We start from the raw sequence: 26,295 nt of genomic DNA, 5'->3' as shown, positions 1-26,295 counted from the left end.
TTTTTCAATCGGTCTTTTCCAAACAACACATTTTAAAAACACTCTAGAGTCATTTTCAAAGTGTTTTAGAATAAAATGGTTCAAAAGTGTTTTTTTAGAATAACACTTTGAAGAGTAACCGAATACATTTTATTCTTTTTGAAATTTAGTTCAAAGCAAAGTGGGTTTTCAAATCTGATTTCACTTTCAACTTTTTGAAGTTTTAGAAATAAGATACTTTCAAACTTTTTATGAATATCTATTTTTAAACTAAAACCTTGAGTGAAGCAGTTCAAATCAAATTTTTTTCTTTTGAATGAGTTTTAATGCAAAATAGTCTTTCAAACTTCAAATCAAAACTTTTGAATGTCTCAAATATAGTCTTTAGCAACTCTTTTTGAATCTTTTAAACTTTAATACTCTTTTCAAATCAACTCTTATTCTTTGGTGAAATACTTTTGAAATTAAGTTTCGAATACCAACTCTTGAAAATGAGAAAACAAACTTAAACCCTTTTTGAACTTAGTTCAAATCAACTTTTGAAGAAGTTTTTCAAAGTTCTTGAATCCAAAGGTTGTTAATTCATTTTCCAACATCTTTTGAAGATTTTATTTTCAAGGAAAGAGCTTTAAATAGAAATAAAAACCAATCCAATTCTTTTCAAGAGTTAATCTTAGTCTTGAGCATTCTTGCAACTCTTTGTATACGTCTATATCCTAGGTACGTGAAGATCGAACTCCCAACCATAGCTAGCTCGAAGATCAATCTAGACGTAGATCCAAACTCCTTGTGGTTCACTAACTCACAACACTCTTAGCTTGGCTACCCCCCTTAAGAAGAGATGAGATAGGGGCACCAACATCCAACATGTAACTTTCTTCAAGGTGTATTATCATCCTCTGACATCCTAGAGAGCTTGTGGACATAGATAAGAATAAGAAAAATCGATCCTTCCCGTAGATAGAAAACAGCAGCGCAGAAAAACATCCATATCTCGAGTTCCATTTATCCAATAAAGTTGCATCTTGAACCGTTGGAAAGCTTATAAAATTCCCCACAACTTTCTTTTAGACCACTTCTTCAGATTTTGCAGTTAACTTGGTCGAAATCTTTGCTCAACAGAAACTATTCCAGATTCCAGACAGCACAGATGTATCTCCTTGTGATTTTCATATCTCCCAAACCAGAAATGCTATCAAGGTGACTCTTGCGGGAAAAGAAAGATCTTGAAGTCTACTTTCACCCAGAATTTTCTCAGAATTTTTGGTTGCCCAGAGGTTGGAGACATAGGCCATAGAAGTCAGACTGCTCCAGAAGATAGAAAGCAGGAAACAAGAGAAAGAGAACCCAGACTATTTATTTCCTGATCCCTTATACCTTAAACCTTTAATATAAATGAAATTGTGAGCATAACCCACAAATTCACTGCACTCATTACAAAGATCCAGCTCAACCATAACATAAATATAAACCATTCAAACATGAAATACAAGCTCGTTACTAATCGTTCCTTCTAGCTACTTGGTAGGCATTCTTAAGGGAAAACTTTCTTATCAGGGCTTTGGTAATTTCAATTAAGGTGAGACCAGAAAGTTTTGCAAGAGATCAAGAACAACTCAAAGAGATAAGAAAGTATAGCTTAAAGGAAGCTATCAAGGAGGGGAGACAATAGGACAAGGATTGGAAATATTCAATTCAATGAGTCAAGGAGGTGGAGAAATAGTTTTATAGTAAAATAGGTTTTTAGAAACGATCAGTGCTAACTAGGCTTGCGTCCTACAGTCAGCATTGCTTTGATACCACTTTGTAGCACCCGGTTTTAAAGACAAAACTAGATACACACTATATGTGAGCCCAGGAAGTCAAATCTCACATATAGCCACAAATAAGGATAATATCAAGAGACAATACTTATTACATAATATATTAGTAAAAGAAATATAACCTCTGAGTATAGACAGTGGGAAGTCGACTCCGATCTTCTGGCGAAGACTCCAAAATCCACAAGGACGACTGACTAGTTGACCACAAGCCTAACTCCTCCAAACCAGTAATCTGGTACCCATCCGGGATTTTCATTGGATGTAAAGCAAGTGTAAGCTCACCATGCTTAGCAAGTATATCAAAGGGATCTATGAGGCTCAAAAGGCTTGACACTGTTTGACTGCGGTTTGCAATTTTAGTTGATTAAGTTTTAGCATCCTGTATCACTACTTTAGTGAACAATCCCAATTCCCAAGTGATATTAAAGAATAGTCAAGTTTATCTCAATTCCCATCCATCCACCATCCACAGTAACCACTAATCTTGAAGGATCCAGACCGCTCGTATCCGTGAGCACGGCTGTTATAACAGGTTAATTATTTCTGCAGAAATTGTACATCTTTACCCACCGAGCCGTGATTCCCAATGCTGGGGTTTGCAAGGCCCACTACACCTTTTCCTAGGAAGTGTGGCAAGGTTTCACTATGAAACCCTTAGCTAGTTGCACTAACAAGTCGTAGCTACAAAGGAGTAGCACACGTGGGCATCGCAGCACGGTACACACCCTAGCAGAAAAAGGAAAGATACCCTCTTACCCCTTACTGGAGCTACAGACAAGCTAGTATAATCTAGTTAACAGGTTAAAGTCAGAGCCATATGACACTCGGGGTTGTACGGAACCTCTTGGGTTGCCGCTTCAGGATTAAGTCCTTATGGAGAGGCACTAGAGTACTCAACCCCGTACTCTAGCCCCCTATCTGTTGCTAAAAAGCTCCATTTTATCACAGTGCATATAGCCTTTAGTCATGTTTTATAATTATTTTATATTAAGCGCTGCATCATCTATTCAAAATGCATACACAAACCTTAGGTAACAAGGATATGTGGTACAAGTATTCATCTAGGTAAAGTCCTTAAGGGTATATCAAATTGAACACATGCATGAATATGAATAGTAATTGTTCATAGGTACAAGGGGCCTTTGGTACACTTGCCTTAACTTGCTTTTCCCCCAAAGCAATATGCTCAAAAGCCTTTAGTATTCAACTTTCAATCTTCTGCTTCCAATTCTCAGCTTCTAGTCTTTAGAGAACAGCTTCTTAATCACCACGTAAACCTCACCGATTGACGGAACCATATATCACCACACAAACATCCATACATGGCATACAAATAAGAATATATGAGAACAGTACATCAACCAATAAAATAAGCAAAACGGCGTATCGCTACGAACACACAAACGCAAAAGACACGCTATATGCGATTCAACGAAAAAGCAACTATCGAAGCAACGGAAAATAAAACCTATCCATTTAACTTATTTTAACTGTAGAAACACATGTGAATATTCTCATTAATCAACTTGATTCATTGCTTAAGAAAGAGCGTAGTATAAAACCTATATTGACTTTATATTCCGAAAACTATGCAAGTGATAGTATTAATACAATTAACTTTTTAGCTGCAAAAACACATTTGAGTAACATGAGAACCACTAATGCCACTGCGTAGAACACGCCGATAACGAAACTATCGTTAAGAAGAAACAACTACCGAACAATTATATATATATTACAAAAGAAACATTTACGAGCTTGATTCATGTTAATTAAAAAAACTATGTGAGTAGTACCCACTCAGGTTACTCAGAACGTATTTTAATTTGAAAAGTTGAGTTAAAGCTAATTATATTTTATTTATAAAAATATCTCATATCATTTAAGTCATTTAAACATTTAACTGGAAAGATTAAAGGACATGTGACAAAAGCCATACGAAAGCATCATGTGTTGAAGTTGAACTAAGCATGCTATAAATTAAAAATGTATTAATGTCGATATTAATCATAATGATAGTGATTTATTAAGGGCTGAGGTATTCACCTAAGTTACTTATAATTATAAACCCAGTTGCATAACCATTAAACAAATTAACATTTAACTTATAAAATTTTGAGATATGAGACATGCTAAATGTCACTGCTAACACGTAGCATTAGTCAAATTATATTTTAATTTAGAAACTGAGTTAGAGTAATCATGTTTTATTTATAAATGTTGCCAGGTAGATTAAGCAAGTTAAACTTAAACTTTGCAACAGTAAAATGCATGTGAGAGCAAGTTTATCATATATACAACGGGTTTAAACTAACCAAACTTATAATTGAAAAGAATATTAATATCAACAATTAATCATATTAATATTATACATGAATTACCGAGATATGAAACATATATTACTTAATTATAAAACCGTTTGCATGCATACTTAATCATTTTAATATTTAATTATAAAAGCGTAATAAGGTAACATGGAACACATCGTCATGAACACGTATCACCCATTGCGATGAAACTCGGACAATCAAATTGAAATTAAAAACCTAAATCGACTTTAATTAATCATCGATTAATTAATTATAGACACAATTAATATTTTAATAAAATAAATTCATAAACATGTGATATGAAAACTAATAGCGCTACTACATAGATCTCGACGACATGAAACTAACGCAACTGCAACGAACTGAAACGGAATTAAAACGAAGGAACGACGAAGATTTAACGAATCAGTGGCATAACTGTAAATATCTTGTCTTCTTCCTTGCTTCATTCACGTATGTACAGACATGGCCACCGTGGGATTTCCTGCTGCTGCTCGTGGAAGGGGACCGACGCGAGGCAGGGGCCTTGGACATGGGGGCTGGCAGCCGCGCACGCGCGCCTCACCCAAGCGGCAGCGGCGGTGGCTGCTGCTGGCCGGCCGGAGCAGTCACAGGCAGCGGCGGTGGCCGGCCTGCATGCTCGCGAGCAGGGGCGCGGGACAGGGCGGCATAGAGCCACTGGCCAGGGGCAGCGGTGTGCAGAGCCAAGGCGCGGTTGGCCTGAAGACATCCGGTGGCGCGCATGAGTTCAGCAGTGGCCGGAAACGGTGAAGGAAGAGCGCCGGCAATGGTGAACCTCACCGGAAAACAAAGCAGAAAAAAGGAAAACAAAGGGAAGGGGTCAAACAGTGATGGATTCACGAAAAGAATGACACTATGGTGTAGAGAACGACGAGATCTACCTTGTGGTGGTGGTGGTGGATGACGGAACGCGACGGTTTGGCCGGAAAAGCTCGCCGAAGAGTTCGCCGGAAACCTAGCTTTTTTGAACTTTGGCGTACGATCTGCGGTGATAGGAGTGGCGGCTCACGAAACGGGCTGTACTTCTGGAATCCTCGCATCGAGGCCTACGCCAGCATATATATATATATACGTAGGGTTTGGAGATTTTGGAAAGTGAAGATATTTATTAATTATTGATTTTCGGAATTAAAGTAATTACAGAAAATCGGGAATTACTATTTAGGCTTCGAAAAATATCTCTGAGCTCCGAAAAATTCCATAAAAATTCCAAGGGATAGATAGAAGGATAAGGAACACAACCAAAGTGGTTTAACTCCCAAAAAAGACTTTTGCATTGATCGAGAAAAAAGACAGCTCCAAGAAATAGGAATTTAATCCCGAAAAAGGTCGAAAAGATTCCCAGAAGGAGAGGCATCATTCTAACGCGTCTTAAAACCTTTTCCAAGCCTTTGGATTTTGAAAACAAAGTATCTTATCTAACTTTTGTTTTTTTTTAAGTTTTCAATTTCTTTTTAAACCACTACTTGAAAATAATATTTTGAAGAATGAAATTTGAATTTATTTTCTAAACCACTCATCACAAAAGTACCAATGCAACTGCATGTATGTGCAAACATGTTGCTACCCTTATGTTGGATTTAATTTAAAGAAAGTTTTCTTTTACCTATGTTTTTATGAGCACAAAACAATTAACAAAAATCGTTTTACTCTTTTTAGAAAGTAGTTAATTTTAGGGTGTTACACTTTCTCCGTGCAAACGCCAACATATTTGCATGGAGTCCCTCGGACATGCCGGGCATACCGAGGGAGGTCGCCGAGCATGCCCTGGACATCCGGGCCGGATCTAGGCCGGCGAGGCAACGCCTGCGCCGCTTCGACGAGGAAAAGCGTAGGGCCATCGGTGAGGAGATACAGAAACTCTTGGCGGCCGGATTCATCAAAGAAGTGTCCCACCCCGAGTGGTTAGCTAACCCCGTGTTAGTCAAGAAGAAAAATGGGAAATGGAGGATGTGCGTGGACTACACCGGTTTGAACAAAGCCTGCCCAAAAGTCCCCTTTCCATTACCCCGAATCGATCAAATCGTTGATTCCACGGCAGGGTGCGAGACCTTGTCTTTCCTTGATGCGTACTCTGGTTACCATCAAATCAAGATGAAAGAGTCAGACCAGCTTGCGACTTCTTTCATCACACCATTCGGCATGTACTGCTACGTGACTATGCCTTTCGGCCTCAGAAACGCAGGTGCCACGTACCAGCGGTGCATGATCTAGGTCTTTGGCGACAACATTGGGCGGACCGTCGAGGCCTACGTGTACGACATCGTGGTCAAGACCAGAAAGGCCGAGGATCTCGTCGACGACTTGAGGATAACCTTCAAATGCCTTAGAGAGAAGGGCATCAAGCTCAATCCCGAGAAGTGTGTGTTTGGGGTCCCCCGAGGCATGCTCTTGGGATTCATAGTCTCGGAGCGCGGCATTGAAGCCAACCCAGAGAAGGTCTCGGCCATAACCAGCATGGGTCCAATCGGAGACCTCAAGGGAGTACAGAGGGTCATGGGATGCCTTGCGGCCCTGAGTCGCTTCATCTTGCGGCTCGGCGAAAAAGGTTTGCCTCTGTACCGACTCTTGAGAAAATCCGAGCGTTTTTCCTGGACCCCCAAGGCTGAAGAAGCTCTCGACAGACTCAAGAGGCTGCTCACAAATTCTCCCATCCTGGTACCCTCAGCCAAGGACAAGGCCCTCTTACTCTACGTCGCCGCAACGACCCAAGTGGTCAGCGCTGCCGTAGTGGTAGAGAGGCAGCAGGAGGGACATACTCTGCCCACCCAACGACCTGTTTATTTCATCAGCGAGGTGCTCTCCGAGACCAAAGCACGTTACCCCCACATCCAGAAGCTGATCTACGCCATGGTCCTGGCCCGGCGCAAACTGCGTCACTACTTCGAGTCTCACCCAGTGACTGTGGTATCATCTTTCCCCTTGGGAGAGATAGTTCATAACCGGGAGGCCTCAGGCAGGATATCCAAGTGGGCCATCGAGCTTATGGGGGAAACCTTGATTTTTGCGCCTCGGAAAGCGATCAAGTCTCAGGTCTTGGCCGATTTCGTGGCCGAGTGGACAGACACCCAACTACCACCGGCTCAAACTTAGACGGAGTGCTGGACCCTGTATTTCGACAGATCCCCGATGAAAACCGGGGCAGGCGCGGGTCTGCTATTCATCTCGCCCCTCGGAGTACACATGCGCTACATGGTGCGGCTACACTTCGCCACCTCCAACAACATGGCAGAGTACGAGGCCCTCATCAACGGCTTACAAGTCGCCATCAAACTTGGGGCACGGCGCCTCGACGTCTGAGGCGACTCGCGGCTCATCATAGATCAAGTGATGAAGGAGTCAAATTGCCTCGACCCCAAAATGGAGGCTTACTGCAAGTTGGTACGACGCCTAGAAGACAAGTTTGATGGTCTCGAACTAAATCATGTCGCGCGGAAGTACAACGAGGCTGCCGACGAGCTGGCAAAGATGGCCTCGGCACGGGCCCCGGTCCCCCGAACGTCTTCGCCAGAGACCTCCACAAACCTTCCATTGGCTACACAATAGAGGAGGGCCCACCTGTGGAACCCATGGCAAAGCTCGACGCCCCCTCTGCTGCCGAGACCCCCTCGACCAAGCCCGACGTCATGGAAGTCAACACCGAGCCTTCGCAGACTGATCAGGACGCAGATTGGCGAATCCCGTTCCTCGATTGGCTTGATCGGGGGGACCTTCCTGGCGATAGAACCAAAGCACGACGGCTTGCGCACCGAGCCAAGACCTACGCCCTCTACAATGACAAATTATACAGGCGAAGTCCCTCAGGTGTCCTTCAACGATGTATCACTGCCGAGGCGGGCCAAGCCCTACTTTGGGACTTGCACGCAGGCGCCTGCGGGCACCATGCGGCGCCTCGGACGCTCGTAGGGAACGCTTTCTGCCAAGGGTTCTACTGGCCGATGGCGGTCGCCGACGCTACCAAGCTAGTACGCTCCTGTGAAGGATGCCAGTACTATGCTCGGCAAACACATCTCCCGGCCCTGGCCCTGCAAACCATCCCCATCACATGGCCGTTCGCCGTGTGGGGGCTCGACATGGTCGGGCCTCTGCAAAAGGCCCCCGGGGGCTACACCCATCTACTGGTATCAATCGACAAGTTTTCCAAATGGATCGAGGCTCGTCCAATCAATCAAATCAAATCCGAGCAGGCGGTGCTGTTCTTCACTGACATTATCCACAGGTTTGGGGGTCCCCAACTCCATCATCACCGATAACGGGACACAGTTCACCGGCAAAAAGTTCCTGATGTTTTGTGATGACCACCACATCCGTGTGGCCTAGTCGGCCGTAGGACACCCAAGGACCAACGGCCAAGTAGAGCGTGCCAACGGCATGATCCTACAAGGCCTCAAGCCAAGGATTCATAACTGGTTGAAAAAGTTTGGCAAGAAATGGCTCGCCGAACTCCCATCGGTCATCTAGAGCCTGAGGAACACTCCAAGCTGAGCCACGGGGTTCACGCCTTTCTTCCTGGTCTATGGGGCCGAGGCCATCCTCCCCACCGATTTGGAATATGGTTTCCCGAGGTTACAAGCCTATAACGAACAAAGTAACCGCACCACCCGAGAGAACGCCCTCGATCAACTGGAGGAAGCCCGAGACATCGCGCTACTAACTCGGCCAAATACCAGCAGAGCTTACGGCGCTATCAGGCCCGACGCGTCCGAAGCCGAGACTTGAAGGTGGGCGACCTGGTGTTGAGGCTAGCATAGAGCAACAAGGGCCGCCACAAGCTGACCCCGCCATGGGAAGGACCGTACATCATCGCCCAAGTACTGAAGCCCGGGACCTACAAGCTGGCCAACAAGAAGGGCGAAGTCTTCACCAACGCTTGGAACATAGAACAGCTACGTTGCTTTTATCCCTAAATTTCCAAGCATTGTATATGTCGTTTCTTGAAATGCAATTAAAAAGCGTTCTTTAGTTGTTCTAAATTTTTTGAGTAACCCCCCGAGCCCATCGTAGGTCTCGGCAATTCAGTAACACGGCAAGGGAGGCTCGGCTCTGCCTCGGCGGGACCAAGCCTCCCTCGGGGGCTAGATGGGGGACTCCCCCCTAGGTCCCATGCACCATTCTTTAGTTGTTTTTCGCAAAAATTCCTACACCAAGACTCTAGCAGGCTCTGACGAATCAGTTGTAAAAACTCCTCAGACCAAGGTCTGTTTCCTAGGCAAGAGGCCGATAGAGCCGTGAGATGGCCTACGCCTCCGGGCTACGGCACTCCCTCACTACCTCTCGCCCAAGGGACGGCTTAGGCCCCAAAGGGGTGTTTTGCAAACGAAATCTGATCAGAAGCAACAGAGGGCAGATGCTCGGAAACATAAGAAAAACAACTAAGAAACACAAATACTTCAGAAATAGAGGCCTCGACGGCCACAAACGTTATGATACAAAAATAACTCCTACTATATTTTTACATAAGCCCCTGGGGCCCAGATCAAGGCTCAGGGCCTTCAACACCGGCGGGTGGTAGGGGAGGAACCACCTCCTCTTCAAAGAGTGTCGCCAGCGCCGTGCTAGGGCCTTCCGCCGCCTCCATCAGCTTCATGACCGCCGCGTCAGCCTCCTCGTCATCATCAGGCAGGACATACCCATCGTTGATGGCCGAGAGGTCGACGCCGACGTAGTGAGAAGAGATGACGGCCAGCGCACGCTTGACACCCATGTGCAGCGCTCCTTGGAGTCGCTCACGCATCTGGTTGCTCAGTGCGATCAAACGGCTCCCCAGGGAGCTGCCTGACTGAACCCCTTCAACCTCTAGGGCCTCGCAGGCGGAAAGGGCAGCATGCTTCAGCGCCTCGTGCTCCCCGATCTCGGTCTCGAGCACCGTCTGCACCGCGCTGGAAGCCTCGGCGGCCTGAGTAACCTCCGCCTCTGACTCTGCACCACGGAAAATGGAGTGAGGTCGAGCGAGGGAGAAAACAACCTAAGCTAGGGGCGGAAACCCGCGGAACTCACCCTTGGCCTTATGCTCCCAGCGTCGGGTCTCGACCTGACAGGCCTCGGTTTTCTCCTTCCAGCGTAGGGCCTCGGCCCGGGAAGCCTCGGCCTCCTCCTTCAAGCACTGGGCCTCGACCCAAGAAGCCTCGGCCGCCCTGGAAGCTTCACTCCCCAGCTCTGCATCACGCAAGGGAGTTAGGGAGCGAACATAAGAAAAAGAAAACAAAATAAGGGGACTAAAACTCACCCTCGACCATCCCCCTCCAAACCATAGCCTCGGTCCGCGAGGCCTCAGCTGCAGCAAGGGCCTCATCCAAGGCACCTTTCGTCAGCTGGTGCGCCCTCTGTTCTGCCCCCAGCTGCCCCGCGAGATTCGCGGCCGAGGCCGTAGCTTCAACGGCTCGGCCCCTGAAGGCATCCCGATCTCTGACTGTGCGGGTGAGCTCCTCCTCTAACTCCTTCACCCGCGCCGCCAGAGGGGCGAGCTGCGTTTGGGCCGTGGCCGCCTCGACCTTCGCGTCGGCACAACAAAGGTGGAGGTCCTCTACCTCCGCGCTCCGCACTGACAGGAGCTCGTTGGCACCGGCAAGAAGGCCCTTCTGCCGCTGAAGCTGGTCCCAGATGCCCCTCTCCCGCCGGAGAAAGACCAACTTCCAAAGCGACCGGGTCTCGAGCTCCTGGGGAAGCAAAACGAGGGTCATTGAATGCAACAAAACCAGAAAAGGACAACGTCACGCGAGAAAGGAAAACACGAACCTGGGCGACTCTGGGCAGTTCGTCGGCCACCACGGGCAGGGCCATCCGTAGCGACCGCTCCGCCAGCTGGCGGTATTGCTCGAAGGTGCCCCAACACCCGCCCTCGGTTGCGTCCTCAAGGGCGAACAGAGGCTCCCCCTCAGGGTCATCCCGGCTCCGCCACAGTACCCGCGGGTGATCCCACCCGCGAGGCTCGAGCCGTGCCCGCACGAGGGCCGAGTTTCCCTCGTCCAAGACCGGCGCCGGCTGTTCCACGACACCGGCATCCTCGGCGTCGACCACCTCCCGCACCCGGGAAGTATCGTCGGAGGAGATCGGATAGACCTCCGCCTCCCAGGCGCCCTCTCGCAACAATGGCGACCCCTGAACTAAGGGCGCCTCCGAGGCCTCCCCCGCCTTCATCTCCGCCTCCTAGGCAGATGGCCTCGCCGCCATTACGGCGGCATCGGTGCCCCTGGGGGCTCCGGCCTCCGCCATCATGGCCTCGGAGGACGCAGAAACACCAACCGTGGCCACTGCGGTCTCGGCGGTCTGGGGCGCCCTGTCCTCCGTCGCCTCAGCCTCGGAGACCCCGGGGGCCTCGGCAACCAAGGGCACGCTGGCCCCATCCAACTCGTGAGCCTCACCCCCACCGGGCGGAAGCGCTCCCTCCCTCGTCTGTGTAGGGGCCGCCTCGGCAGCCCCTCCTTGGGTGGCCGGCTCCTTCGGGTCGACCCTCGTCGACGCCGCGCCGCGCTGGATAGCAGCTTGTGCCTCCGCCACCCAGTGGGCGGAGGAGCCGGGGCTCGCCTTAAGCGCCTTAAGGGGCGCCAAGGGGAGCTCGTCCGCAGGCCGCTTCCGACTAAGGAAAAATAACCTACAGGGTCAGCGCGAGACCAAAAAGGCGAATAGAATGCACTATGACCCACCAAAAATACACTTACCTTGAACGGGGCGGCAACCGCTTCGCCGCGGCAAACCTCGTCCGCAACGGCGGAGGCAGCGGCAGAGGCGTCGCCTCCGTATCCATCGGCGCCGGTCGGTCCTCAATGGACCCCGGTGCCCCTTCGGTCCTCTATGGGGGCGGTGGCGTCGTCTCCACCGCCACTCGCTCCACCACGGCCGCCGAGCCCACCGGGCTGACGGCGTGTTTGCCCAACGCCCGTGCCTCGGGCGTGTTGGCCTCGGCCCTGAAGCGGGCGATCACCGGCCCCGGGTCCGCTTCTCCTCCTCCTCCCGGGGGTGCCGGGCTGCTTGCCGATGCCCCGGGCGCCACCTCCACTACGTCAGGAAGGTGGTCCAGGGGACCTCGCCCTATCGCGCCCCCATCATCCCCATCCGAGGCCTCCGTCGACAGCGACGTCGATGGGGATTCCTCCAACGGGAGACCATCCTTCCGTTGTTGGTAGTGGCGCTTATCCAGCTCCTCGCGCGCGAGGAGTTGCTTCGTGCGCCTCGCCGCCTTGGCGTCTTTCTGCTTTTTCTGTGCATCGGCATGCACGCGGTTGATCGCCCGCTGCCTCACGTCCTCAGGGACGGGCAGCAGAAAGGAGCGCACGTCCCTCATACCCTACAGGAATGACGGATGCGCATAAGGAAACAAGGGGTAAGGGGAGATCGAGGAGGCTCGGAGGCTACAGCGGCACACGACTTACCAGCGAGAGGAACCCCCGCGATGGTCGCATCGCGATAGGGGTCAAATTGCCGCCCCTCAGCTTTGCCTCTACCGTCTCCCCCACCCGACGAAGAATTTCCTCGTCAGAAAGGGCAGAGGAGGACATCCGGATGCCCTCAATAGGCTCACCCAGCTTCATCTCGAACAGCCGCCACCACCGAGCCATCAGCGGCAGCACCCTCCGGCGATGGAAGGCGGCCACAACCACGACCACGGTGAGATCGTGGCCCCGTAGCCTCGCCAGCCCCTCCAGAAGCGGCTGTAGCTTGGGCTGGTCGTCCTTCGGGACGCCGTACTTCCATCTCTTCGGACAACTCTCCACAATCCACCCAGTGTAGGGGGGAAGTCCTCCGTCATCGTTGCGGAGGTAGAACCAACTCGTGTACCACCGGCGATTGGAGGACGTGAGTTGGGCCAGGATATAGAGGTGCAGGCGGTCCTGATGCACTTGGAGAGTGCAGCCGCCGGCCCTCGTCGCCTTCCTCTTACCCGACGTGCCCGTCGGCTTGGTAGTATGCCCCGCCCGGAATAGGTGGAGCCACAACTCCCAATGGGGAGCAATCCCCAAATACCCCTCGTAGACGGCAACAAAGATAGCCGCCTGAGCGATGGAGTTGGGATTGAAGTTGTGGAGCTCCACGCCGTAGTAGTGCAGGAGCGCCCGCATGAACCAGTCTGCCGAGACGCCGAGGCCATGCTCGTGAAAGGAGACGAAGCTCACAACGTAGCCGTCGCGAGGCCTCGGCTCTAGCTCGCCGTACGGAGCAATCCACTCTGGCCTAGTGGGGTCCGTCACCAGGCGAAGGAGTCCACCGTCGACAAGTGACTGAAGCATCTCCTCGGTGACGTCCGACGGGTCCCAGGGGTCCGCCTCGACAACGATGATATCGCCGGCCATGGGTGCGATGGAGGAATCGGGTGTGGCGGTGAGTTTTTTCTCTCTCTCCCACGCTCTCGCTTTTTTCTCGCTTTCTCCCTAGGCTCGCTCTTCTCTCCTCTTCTTCCCGGCACCCGCTGCTCTAGCGACGGCTCGACGGAGGCGGTGCTAATGCAGGCAAGGTAAGACGAGGAGGGGCGAGACTCGTCGGGTATTTATGCAGGAAGGAGGCGAAACGAACGGGCGATGAAATCGGGGAGGTTTTCCCCCCGATCCGGCGCAGTTAACCACGAGCTGATTTCGCCGGTCCACGCGCCCATGTCCCCCGCATTAAATGCGAGGACAGTTATGTCCCATCCACCACGTCACGCTCGGCCGCTACGGTAGTGGGTGTCGTTTTGTCTCCCCATGAAAACTGCCTCAAAAGGCGCGCCACCTGTTGTCGAGCCAATAGGGAAGATATTCCCCGTGGCCTATTCCTTTCGTATGAAGGAACCAGGCTCTAAGCCTATTATGATCTAGGGGTTCAAAGGCTGGGCCCCAAAGGGTTTCGACAGCCGCCCTAGGATAACAGAGTTAGGGACGACCGCGGGCGAGCCTATACGGGGCCGAGGCCCAAGCAAGCAAAACGCTTGAGACGCCCAAAGTCGTGTCCGAGACCGGCAGGAAAGTCTCCGAATGGGATCCCACCGTAGGGAGGCACCGAGCCACCGAGGCCCAGCGAACGGCCTCGGCACCCACTAGAGAAATCCTCTAGTACTCTTGGAGTGTGTCTCTGGACCGCTAGCCGTCCCCTAGCGAACGAGGTTCGGGCCTCCACTCGGACTACCCGATAACAGCTCACCGGAAGTGCCACCGCTCGTGCCCACCGAGGGTAGCGAGGCACATTCCACCCCTCCTTCCGAGCGAAAAGGAAGCGTGAGGGTCACACAAAAAGTCAGGGGAACCCCCGATGGCCTTCTCGCTCTATGCAGAGGCTAAGGGGCTCTTCCTGCAACCCTACCGAGACCCAGCGACCCCGGCTCGCACTCAAAGGGGCTCGGCAAAACAAACCCTCCTTCCGAGCGAAAAGGAAGCGTGAGGGTCATACAAAAAGACAGGGGAGCTCCTGACGGCCCTCTCACCCTGTGCAGAGGCTAGGGGGCTCTTCCTGCAAATACGCCGAGACCCCACGACCCGGGCTCATGCCCAAAAGGGGCCTCGGCAAACAAACCCTCACGCGCGAGGGGCGTATAAAAAGCCAGGGGAACTCCCAACGGCCCTCTCGCTCCACGCAGAGGCTAGGGGCTCTTCCTGCAACCTTGCCGAGACCAGAATGGGCTCGGCAAACAAACCCTCCGTCGGAACGAAAAGGATATGTGAGGGTCGGATGAAAAAGTCAGGGGACCCTCGACCGCCCTCTTGCTCCAGGCGGAGGCTCGGGGGCTCCTCTTGCACCCAAGACCAAGACAAACGGTCCAAGCCCACGCTAGAGGTTTCATTACAAAACACGATAAAGGGCGCCGAGCCCGTTACGGTCCAGGGGTTCGAAGGCTGGGCCTCCAAGAGGTTTCGACAGCCGCCTCAGGGCAACAGAGTCAGGGACGACTTCGGGGCGAGCCTACGAATGGCCGAGGCCCGGGCGAACAGTCGCTCGGGGTGTCCTAAGTCATGTCCGAGACCGGCAGGGAAGTCTCCGAATGGGATCCCACCGTAGGGAGGCACCGAGCCACCGAGGCCTAGCGAACAGCCTTGGCACCCACTAGAGAAACCCTCTGGTACTCTTGGAGTGCGTCTCTGGACCACTAGCCATCCCCTAGCGAACGGGGTACGGGCCTCCACTCGGACTCACCCGATAACAGCTCACCGGAAGTGTCCACGCTCGTGCCCATCGAGGGTAGCCTGGCACATTCCACCCCTCCTTCCGAGCGAAAAGGAAGCGTGAGGGACGTAACCAAAGTCAGGGGGACCCCTGACGGACCTCTCGCTCCGTGCAGAGGCTGGAGGGCTTTTCCTGCAGCCTCGCCGAGACCCCCGCAACCCGAACTTGCACTTATGGGCTCGACAAATGCGATAAAAACTACTCGCTTAAACGCGAAAATGAAAAAAGCCCCTGGAGGAGTAACTCCACTCCTCCAGGGCCTCGGGGGCTACACCCGGCGGGTGCGCTCGCACGCACCCACCGGAACCTCAAGAAACAAAACCCAACTCCTACGGGGGCGGGTATGAACCAAGCCTCGGCAAACCCTCAGGGAGAGTGCACGCACTCCCTCGGAGGCTCGGGGGCTACTGTCGGGTACCTTAGAACGGGGTACCCCGAGCGAACAATCAAAGGGGTCACTTAAGTCCCATCAAAAAACAAAGCTGGAAGGTAAGCCGTGGGCCCCTCACCCGCCACGTCCGAGCCCACCAGGCCCTCCGCCTCGCCTCGAGCCACGCGCAGGAGGTCTCGACGTCCTGACGCAATCTCCGCCTCACACAAGGCTATCCACGGAAGGCCTCGGCAGGGAACACGATCTCAGCTTCACGCGAGGCTCTCCACGGAAGGCCTCGGCAGGGGGTGCCTTCTCCGTATCGCGTGAGGCTTCTCACGAAAGGCCTCGGCAAGGAGTCCGATCTCCGTCCCGCGCGAGGCTCCGCTCTTAGTCTCGCGCGAGGCCTCATTCCCCGTATCGCGCGAGACCAGCTTATCCATAGTCCGTCGCCCCCGCCTCGGCCGGTCTTCCCGACAGCACGTCATGTCTCATTAATACTTCAACCACTCCCGCAATCTCAGCCAGATGATGGCTCGACGCCACAGAATGGCCGACGGGACCTGAGGTCACATCAACGCCATACCGGCTGGGACAGGGCACGACGGGGATTACCGGCCACTGTGTTCTGACGCTGTGCCCACGATCAGCGCCCACACTGCACTGTGCTCCGCGATCCCCGCCTCGAAAACAACGCGACATGGACAACTTGGCCCGGGTTATCACCGCCTCCAAGCCGGCGCACCAGGTCAGCCGCCCACTCGGGGCCTCGGCACTGTGCACCAAGGTCTCGGCTATCTCGGGGTTTGTGCCCGCCGAGACCCCCCACTGCGGTGCAGCCTCGGCACCGACCAAGCCTCGGCCTCGCGCACAGTCCGTCCACAGCGGCTTGCACGTCCACCGCCGTACCCACTCCAGGGCAGTCCCAGGGCTCTCACGACGCACAGGATCGGATGGGACTGGCACGCCGCCCCAGTGCTCCAAGGATGGACCACTCCGACGACCACGCCGCCACAGGAACAGGCCACAGGGCTCGGACATGCCGCCCCTGTTGGCACGACGCCGCATAGTTGAACACATGTACTGTCTTTGTCCTCCCTTCAACTATAAAAGGAGAGGACTTGGGCCACTTAGAGGGGAGAGGAAAAAAGAAGGAACACATTGTAACACACGCACACATCCCAGCCGCCTGAGAGCAACGTCTCAGACGGCCCACACGACACCTTGCCGAGACCTAGGACTAGCTCCCTCTCTCCCCTAGCTTGTAACCCCCTACTACGAGCACTTCGGTGCAAGGAATACAAGATCGATCTCTCAGACTGGACGTAGGGCATCGATTGCCTAAACCAGTATAAACCTTGTGTCTCTTTGCATCACCATCTGGGATTAGGGGCACGCAGTTCAAATTCACTAGTTGGTTGAGGACCCCCCGGTCCGAAACACCGACACAATGAAAATGAGCTCCTCAAGCAAGAAGTGGACCACCTCACCAAGGACATGTGGTATGTTTCATATTTAAATTAGCATATGATCTTGCTCTTGCATTGCATCCAAACAAGTGGATATGTTTCTTTTTTGTATTTTTATTGCTTACTTTGGTTGCCGATCACCAAAATGAGGGTGATTGTAAGAAATATGGACCCTAGCAAGGGTTAGTTGATTATGGTGGTTGAAAGACAACATAATCATTAGGACTAGCAATGTTTTTGAGTATACAAGGTGCTAGGGAATGATGGACTTGAGCTAGGCTAAGGTGGGAAACGAGGAATCAACACCTCAAATGAAGATATGGAAGCTTTGAAGACCCTAGAAGACAAGTTACAAGCTCAAGATATTAAAGAAGTGAAGCCGGACAAAGGCGTGAAAATAGCTCAAAAGAGCACAGGTTAAAGCATCGCTAGAACAGTAGTAGCAGTAGAGTTATCTGGTGAGGTGTGTCTGAGGCAGAAGAGAAAAAGTGCATGGCGTATTTTCAGTGTGCATCGGAGTTATATCACAGAGTCGATGCACAGGTGGCTGAGAAGAGTACTGGAGTTCTCTAGTGGCACCGAGTTTTGAGGTGTATCTAGAGAGGTCTTGGTCCTTTGGACAATACACTGGATCTCTCCTGTGGGGCACCGGACAAAACCCTAGAGAAAAAGAGGCCAATGGTTGGCACTTGGCAGCAACAACTAGTCTACGTGGCAGGCGTCAAATTTCTCTAGTGTGGTTGCTGGAGCTAACTGGTGCTCACTACTGAAGCAGCCCCAATTTCACTACTAGAAATATCTACTTCTATGACGAACAACTTTCGTCACTAAAAGAGCTAAATTTGTCATAATTTCAGTTTTATAGCGAGTTTACGATGGAAAATGGTTCGTCATAGAAGTCACGTCATTCCTTAACTTCTATGACGATTCTATAAATTCGTCATGCATGTGGATAGATCTATGATGAAAAACTGACCGTCGTAGAACTGCTTTGGCATGCATTGCGGGGGGCATCCACGCTGGCGGTTGCTTCCGTTGGAGATGCTTTCCACGTGTACCTGCTATAGCTGGTTGCATTGGAGATGGTTCGGGTATGTGTCACCTTGTTATTAGACAACGTGGTCATCTCTGGTTCTTGCATGTTTTAGGTTCTTAATGGACCATGTGTCGGCCCCTGTTGTTCCACATGTCAGTTTCTATTGGCACACGTGTCGTGTTGCGGTTGGGTCACGTGTCATTTCTTCATTAGACCATGTGTCGTATTTTTATTGGTCCATGTGGCCATTTCTTATTCGACCACATGTCACGGTGCTGTCCGTCCATGTTTCGTTTTTTGCTTCGGCCACGTGGCTTGACGACTTCTTTCCACGTGTCAGATTTTTATTAGCCCACATGTCGTGCCATGGCTATTTCACGTGTCATGCACTGGTTAGTCCATGTGTCGCATTTTTATTTGATCACGTGGCCTGCCCAGGTTCTACCACGTGCCCAACAATCAATTCATCATAAAAGTAATTCAAGATCGTCACTGCTATAAATATGTGAACTCTTATTTGTGTGTTGGTGTTAATTTTTGTTGAACTTTATATTAGGTGGGTTAAACTTTGTTGAGCGTGGTGTAGCTCAGGTCTTTGGTCATTTTGTAGCTGGTTTCTAGCCCCCCGTTGATTGCATTTCGCTACATATTTTTTTCTAGTTGTCTTTGATCTGATCTATAATATGCTAAATATTCATGAGTGCCTTTGATCTCTGTTGAGGCCAACTCGTGTCTTTGATAAAATTTCTTGACCTTAAAACAACCATGGAGTGAGGAGTTCATCTGAACAAGTCTCGCCTCGATCTAATGCAGAACGGAGGAGCCATAACTGTTGACTTTTACTACGAACACAAGAAAGTCCGTCCGCTTAGTATTTGATCTCGTAGGACAGAATAAAGTGTCGTACAAAGTAGCAATCAATTTGCCCCTCGATTGCTGTGACTGCTTGGATTGGAGTGAAATAAGTACAGAAAAGACCTATCACAACCGCACCAGACATTCAGGTGTCAAGCATGTCATGGTGGTCAAAAGCTCTTTCTCTCGTTTCACTTCTTGTGTCCAGCTTTCCTGCCACATTCGCTTCACTCTCGTCAGCTGTGCAAGGTCTATATGAAAGGAGCGTCCCTCCTTCCCTCATTCGATAGCATTGCATCAATCGCCTACCTTTTGGCTCTCCCCTTCCCTCACTCGTTTGTATTTTCCCAACCTTCTCGCTCACAACTTTTCCCCCGACCACGTCCCTCTATGATATTAGACGAAATGACGTTTACCTATTTTTTGTAAACCGTATGTTCCCCTGATAGTCCAAGCAACATAAATTTGAATGGGCCGGACATGTAACTCTTGTACTCAGCTATGAGTAGAACTTTTGCCTGATCGGCTGTGCTACAAACAGGAGCTGCACCATCTATGGTTGCATGCATGAAGTAGTAAGATATTGGATTCCTGAAGCGACATCTTCAAACACAGCCGAGGGTGTACAGACGATCAGAACCTATGAAACCATGTAGCCATCTCTAGCTAGCTGCTGCCTCTAGGTTGCCGCGAGCCTGCGACTGCTTGGAATGGATTGCACTGTATACTTCACCTAATGATAGAAGGTCAAACCATCTAAAATATTCACTACTCGGATAGTACTAGTAATGATAAACGTCGTGCAGTCACGTCAGAAGCCTGTTCCAGCCCGGGCATACCTTTGTGTACAAAGCCTGGCCTCACTCCCATTGTTTCACTCTCCCCTTACAACACAACAACAACAACAACAAAGCCTTTAAGTCCCAAACAAGTTGGGGTAGGCTCTCCCCTTGCATTGCGCAAAAGCCCTGGCCTCGCACTGCCTCGCAAAGTCCCCACCTCCACCTCTCCATCGGTTCCCATGAAGGTCGTCCTCATGTAGCGCTCCCGGTCCTCCTTGAGGAACCGTGGCTAGGCTCCGATCCACGCTTCCACCAATGCGTAGGCGCACCTTGCTTCGATGCTTGTTCGTATCCTTCTTGACTGCTGGTACCCATCGTGCTCCCGCACGCCGTCTCCTAGGCTGCCATTTGTCTCCCAGTCGCCCACGACGACGACGTTGATGCCACCGACACTGGTGGTTTGCTCGTCACCAGCACTCCCAGTGCGGTCCACCTCGCCGTCATCGCAGGCACCGTCGCGGTCCCGCACGCCGTCCCCTAGGTTGTCATTGGTCTCCCTGTCGCCCACAACGACGACGTTGACGCCACCGGCACCGGTGGTTCGCTCGCCACCACTGCTCCCGGTGCGGTCCACCTCATCGTCGTCGGTGGCACCGTCATGGTCGAGCTCGCCATCGCCGGATCCGCTCCCGACGCCCCACGATGAGAGCGGGTCTCCTGCAATTTCGCGGTCCTGCTCGCTGTCCGCTGAGGACATGTCCGAGGGCTCTACAGAGGTGGCCCCGTCGTGCTCCAGCTCACCTTCTCCGGATCAGCTCCCAGCGTCCCACGGCGGGAGCGGGTGAAGTGATCCTCCGGTTCGACGTGGCAGAGAGGTTTGCTGGTTTTAACCCAGGCAGGTTTACTTTGCAGGCGTTGGATTTTGATCATGCCTGTTGGTACCCTTGTTGCATGACTTGCTTAGAGCCGTGGAATGACACCACTCATTGAATTAATTAGTAGTATCAAGTCATGTAAACATTTGTAGTTAGGACGAGTACGCTGCTGTGTCAAGTTTTTGGCTCACCTATAATATGCGTGTGCAATATTTGCTTTAAATAAATGTAAATGATATATGGTCAAATTCCATATAAATAAGAAATGAATAATAGGATAAATGATATTGGCTATGAAATTTAGTACACCCAAATATGCATGAGTGAAGGCGTGTATTTGCGACATATGTCCTCCTGCGTATAAATTGAATATCAGATACTCACGTGAATATGTGATGTTTATTAGTTAAATAAATAACCAATTGATTTGATGGCCTAATCCACCATGCAAGTGATGTACTGATGGATAAAATAGAGGAAGCACGTGTGAGAAATGAGGCCATGTCAAGACCGAAATGCATACATCTATGGCTACCTGCCTACCTTCGTGCACTGGCTCATGCAGGAAAACAAGAGAGTCAGGCGTGCCGCGTGCGTGGATACAAGCGTACGCATATGATGATGGCGTCCGACTAGGAAATAGATAAATAGGTTCTTTCTTATCCTGATCATTTTGATTAATCATATAAAAAGAAAAGGACCGGATGAAAGCTCCACATGCCAGGAGGGAAATTTCTGGCGCGCATGCATTTTGAACGAAGGCGCGGCGCCGGTGGCAGCGACCAGGTCATCTCCACGTACTGCACGACCTCCGGACTCTAGGCCGCGCGCTCGAGTTCAAATTCTAGCTCACGGTGTCATTAGTGAACAAAAATCAAATGAAAAGAGCGCCAAATCGCTCAGGAACCGCTAGTTGCTCTGCTCTATAAATAGCAGGCCACAACGATAGTTCAAAACCCCCGCTCTCTAATTCATAGTGTCGTCAGGCTGCCACAAAGAAAGTGCATCGCTGTAACACTAGAGACGCCGCCAGCCTGTCGCCGCACTGAAGGCCCCCACAAGCATCACCGTCAGGCTGCACTCGACGAAAGGGGGCACACTGAGCAAGTACGAAAAATTGGCCCTGTGGAGCTTTCAAAAAGAAAAGCAAGGACCACTACGGGAGGTCGAACCAAGGACCGGATGTAGTAGAACGTGATCTGCACCGGTCAATATTGGATCAAACAATAGGGGACCGTAGCATTGACCTTTCTTTTTCAAGACAATAGGTACTGTTCCCTACCGAGACAAGGGACACTCTCAACGGATCCTCCACGCGCTGGGCATACCATAGTTCTTCCGTGCGTCTTTATCGTGGCGGAAACATAACAAAAGGGAAGACCCGGCCGACTCGCCCAGGGCTCGAGGGCGAACCATGAGAGCCCCTACAAGACTTGCTGACAAAAGTTGCTGCTTCGCCGAGTTCCAGAAGGTGAGAGGCTGCATGGCACTTCTCTGATACCTACCCACTCTGTTGTTGATCTTTGGCTACTGCATCGACAAACTTCACCGGCAACTTGTCGTGCCCCGGTATACAGCTGGCCCATGTCATTGTGGATGAGCAGTGCACATAGAACTTACCCCGGTTAAAGGTAAAAGGGCCCGTCGAGGCCGGCACTTTGCGCCTGAGTTTGATCTCTTGTGACGGTCGGCCAGCAGCACCATGACCGCACACCTTGCGTATGGGTTTTATGCCCCGGTGAAGATGAAAGATCGGCCAACAGGGCTGTGATAGCACGCATGGGCTTCGTGTCCCGGTAAAGGTGTAAAAGGCCAGCAAATGTGCCTCAGTGAAATTCGGGTTTGGACGCATTTTGACTCCATCCCACGGTTGAAATTTGGGTCGGACGCGTTGTGGCTACACCCTGGGTTATGTTCCTAGTGCAAATTTGGTTGGACGCGTTGTGGCTCCAACCTGGTTAAAGGTTCATGGTAAACATGGTTTGGACGCATTTTGACTCCATTCCTCGGTTGAAATTCATGCTAAAATGGTGGACGTGTTTTGGCTCCACCCAGTTGAAAACCATGGTACAAAAATGGATTTACGCAAATTGGCTCCACCCCAAATAAGTCTATGTTGATCACGGCCATGGTTTTGCCGGCCTATCTCCATTCTTACGGTTCATAGAAGAAAACAAATTTTGCATGCTACAATCACCAAGGTTTTGCATGCCAAAAGATAAAGTCTTAATTAAAACTGATAGAAAAAATATCGGTGTTGTCTTGCATCCTGCACTTGTGCATCACGTTATGTCTCCTGGTTGGGCGTATGTGATCAGTACTAATCAAGTTGCATGCTCAAAGTTTAAAACCCTTAATTAAATTAATGAACCGAGTAAAAGATGTTGCATATGTGCAAGCCATAGGCTAGTTAATTAGCATCCCTCTCGCCGAAATGCAAACTAGCCTGCCTACTCCGTCTTGCATGAACGGCGGCATGATCGAACCACCTATACCACATAGATGAAGTCAATTTAGTGTTGCATTAAAATCAACACGGCGCACTTGCATATACCTGGTCCTAGACTAATCAAAGCTAGGATGCAAATAAGAAAACCTGCACACTATGCTAGCTGTGGTCATGTTGTGGAATCAAATATGCATAATCATGTATTAGATAAAATTACGCCGTTTTAAATGACGGCTATACCGTATAAATAAACTTAACTAATTTCATTTCATTATATCAAATTCTATACCATGATCGCCCATGCTAATTAACCTGCTACGGCGCCAGGGTTAGAATAACCAAAGTGTCATGAACATCGATATAGACTTAGCTAAGTCAAATAAGCTTTGTCATATTTATCATAATTTCCAAGAGCATCATCCATGCCCAGCATAGGCCTTCCAAGTGCCATGCATAATGGGTAAATTAAATATTGCATCTTAGCTAAATTGCATCCATGAATGTTCATGCCTAGCTAAGTTGTTAAAAAGGGCAAACCAAATTAAATTGGATCATATAGCACCGTGCATGTAAACCCCTGGCCAAACACCATACTATGAGTATGCATGCTAACCTTAATAAAATAAATTAATTGCACGTGCCTCAACCGAGTCAATGATGCAACATATCTTTCTGGGCCATGGCAAAATAAATACTTTGGCTTAGCCCAAATAAAATATTGCACCATATGCTGAGTACATCCATGAATGAGCATCTAAAAAACATGCTAAATCATGATCTTAAATGATCCAAAAGACTATGTCAAATTTAGTCTTCAAAGTAAATTACGTGCATATATACATGATACTATGCACCAAAGAAATGTCCAACAAACAAACAAATCATTTCCTCCTGGTCGTATATGCATATGGGGCATGATCAAGATGTCCCATGCTAAGTTAGCTAAATTTAGCGCCATATCATGATATGAACAAATAATAATATATTCACAAATACTTTGCATAGATTAACTACATGCATATCATGGATCGCTAGAAAGCTAAACAAGCTAGCGACCAATCGTATAAGGAGTATATGTTTGCTCCTCAACAAATGAAAATGTCATGTTTAAATAAAATAACATGCATCAAGTTCAAGCCTATGCCAAGCATGCATATTCATCCATCCACGACTACAAGACCCAAGACTTTGTTTTCTTTTGTAGTTTGTAATAGGAAGCCATATGATGTAATCTTATTTTTTATGTACTCATGTTGGAACTCTTAATCAGGGGTGTTCTCTACGGAGATGTCATTAACATAATTTTTATGCAAATATAAGAATTATGGAAGTATGGACTCGCAATTCCTGTTCTTTTACTTTTGTCCCAACTAAATTTAACCAAAATCAAATTTGTCTCTGTTGACACGGAGGCGGGTCATAGCCGCCCGTTTCTCGGCCATCAGCTGCCTAGTGCTCATTACTACTACAAAGTCGTGTTAATCATCTGTAGTTAGAACTAGTATGTTTATGTAGTAGTTGTATGACTTTGAGTAGTGTGGCACGTTTCTCCTCTTATTATGGTCGATGAAGACATGGTTATGTAGTCTGAACTTGTATCATTGCTGTACTCCACATATATATATGAAGTCTGGTTTGATGTTATGTTATCTTTCTAGTAGCACTGCTCTCCTCTTATTATGCATGTAGCCATGCCTAACTCTGCAAAACCAACCAAGACCCAGGAATAGGTGCCTAATCTTTTATGCCACCAAAGCACAGTCCGGCCATGTTGTATTAGACGAGGCCAGACCATATATTAGGTGTTCGGCCAGCTCTTTTATCTTGGACATGCAAAATCAACAACCAAAGGACAGTCCGCCCCCTCGTTTTGCCACAGGCCGGACATGCAAAAAAGGGTGCAGAAGTGAAAGGACAACAAGATGAGTTAGGTGATGGTTTGAACTTAGTTAATTGCGGTATGCATCTGGATGCCAATAATGCTGATGTATCTCAATCTGTAATTGGCAGTGCGCTTGTTTATTCAGTGTTTGTTCAATGTTTATATCAGTTTGTTCATTTCGTCGCAATGGTGTTCACTGTTCAAAGAAAGTCATTACCTGTGCGCCCTCATCAAAAGCACTCAAAAATAGTTAAAACCACCATTATATTGATTCCTAATTCCTAATATTTATCTAGGTACATGAGTCCATTAGAAATAGACCAAAAGTGCACTACAATGCACCCGCCATTGTACTACTACTAGTTAGTACTAGACCTACTACTACTGTACTAATTAGCTACACCTACTGATCGACGCGTCTGCCCCCGCCATCGCCGTTGTCGCCGCCCTCCTCATAATCCTATTTCGATGAGGAGTCATCCTCATTCTCCACGATCGTGTTGGGGGATGGAGGGTTGAGCCTGCACTTCTTGTAGCACGGCATGGGGGCAAACCCAATAGTCTCAGTGATGTTGTCCACCTCCTCTACCGGTGCCTCCTCCTCCTCCTCCTATTCCTCTACTGCCTACGGTGCCTCCTCTTCTCCTCGTCGATGGGCTCTCATCGTCTTCGGCGGGCTCCTCCTCGTGCTCAGGGCTCAGCATCGATTGATTCACCTCCTCGCCGTCCTCATCTTCGTAGTCGGTGGAATACTTGCTGGATGACCAGTGCCCCATTGCTCGCTCTACGCGCTGCCAGTGAGTAGGGATCGACTGGTGAGTAGGGATCGGAGGAGGTGATGTGATGTGTACTGGTACGTATATATGAGAGAATACCCTAGTCGGTGGTGCTCTCTACAGCCTACAGGTTATTTTAAAGAAGAGAGCCAAACAGTTGCTCTCCCATAGGACGCGACAATGGAGGCTTTGTGGTTGGTTGGCACCCCCATCTCGTATTTTGACTCCTTTTTTTGAGTGACTCCTGGGATTGGAAACAGTGTACACTCAATGCACCCGATCGCTTGCCCACCCGGTAATCTAAACCGTGTCGTCGTTGTGAGTTCCCATGCCAGTTCATAGAGGGTATTTAGAGAACTCCTATTGTAACCCCCGCTTGGCCGCCTCCTCCTCAATCAATGCACGTCGTGCCACAATGCCTCTCTAGCCCTCCAGCTCGCCACCGTCCACATGTTGTACCTCCATCCATGCCAGCAATCATGTCGCTGACGGCGCTCCCTATCGATGTGCAAATTGAGATC

This window comes from Miscanthus floridulus, chromosome 8 (genome assembly GCF_019320115.1).
Source record: "Miscanthus floridulus cultivar M001 chromosome 8, ASM1932011v1, whole genome shotgun sequence".
In the NCBI taxonomy this organism is placed as follows: Eukaryota; Viridiplantae; Streptophyta; class Magnoliopsida; order Poales; family Poaceae; genus Miscanthus; species Miscanthus floridulus.
Note: the sequence above shows the minus strand (reverse complement) of the source record.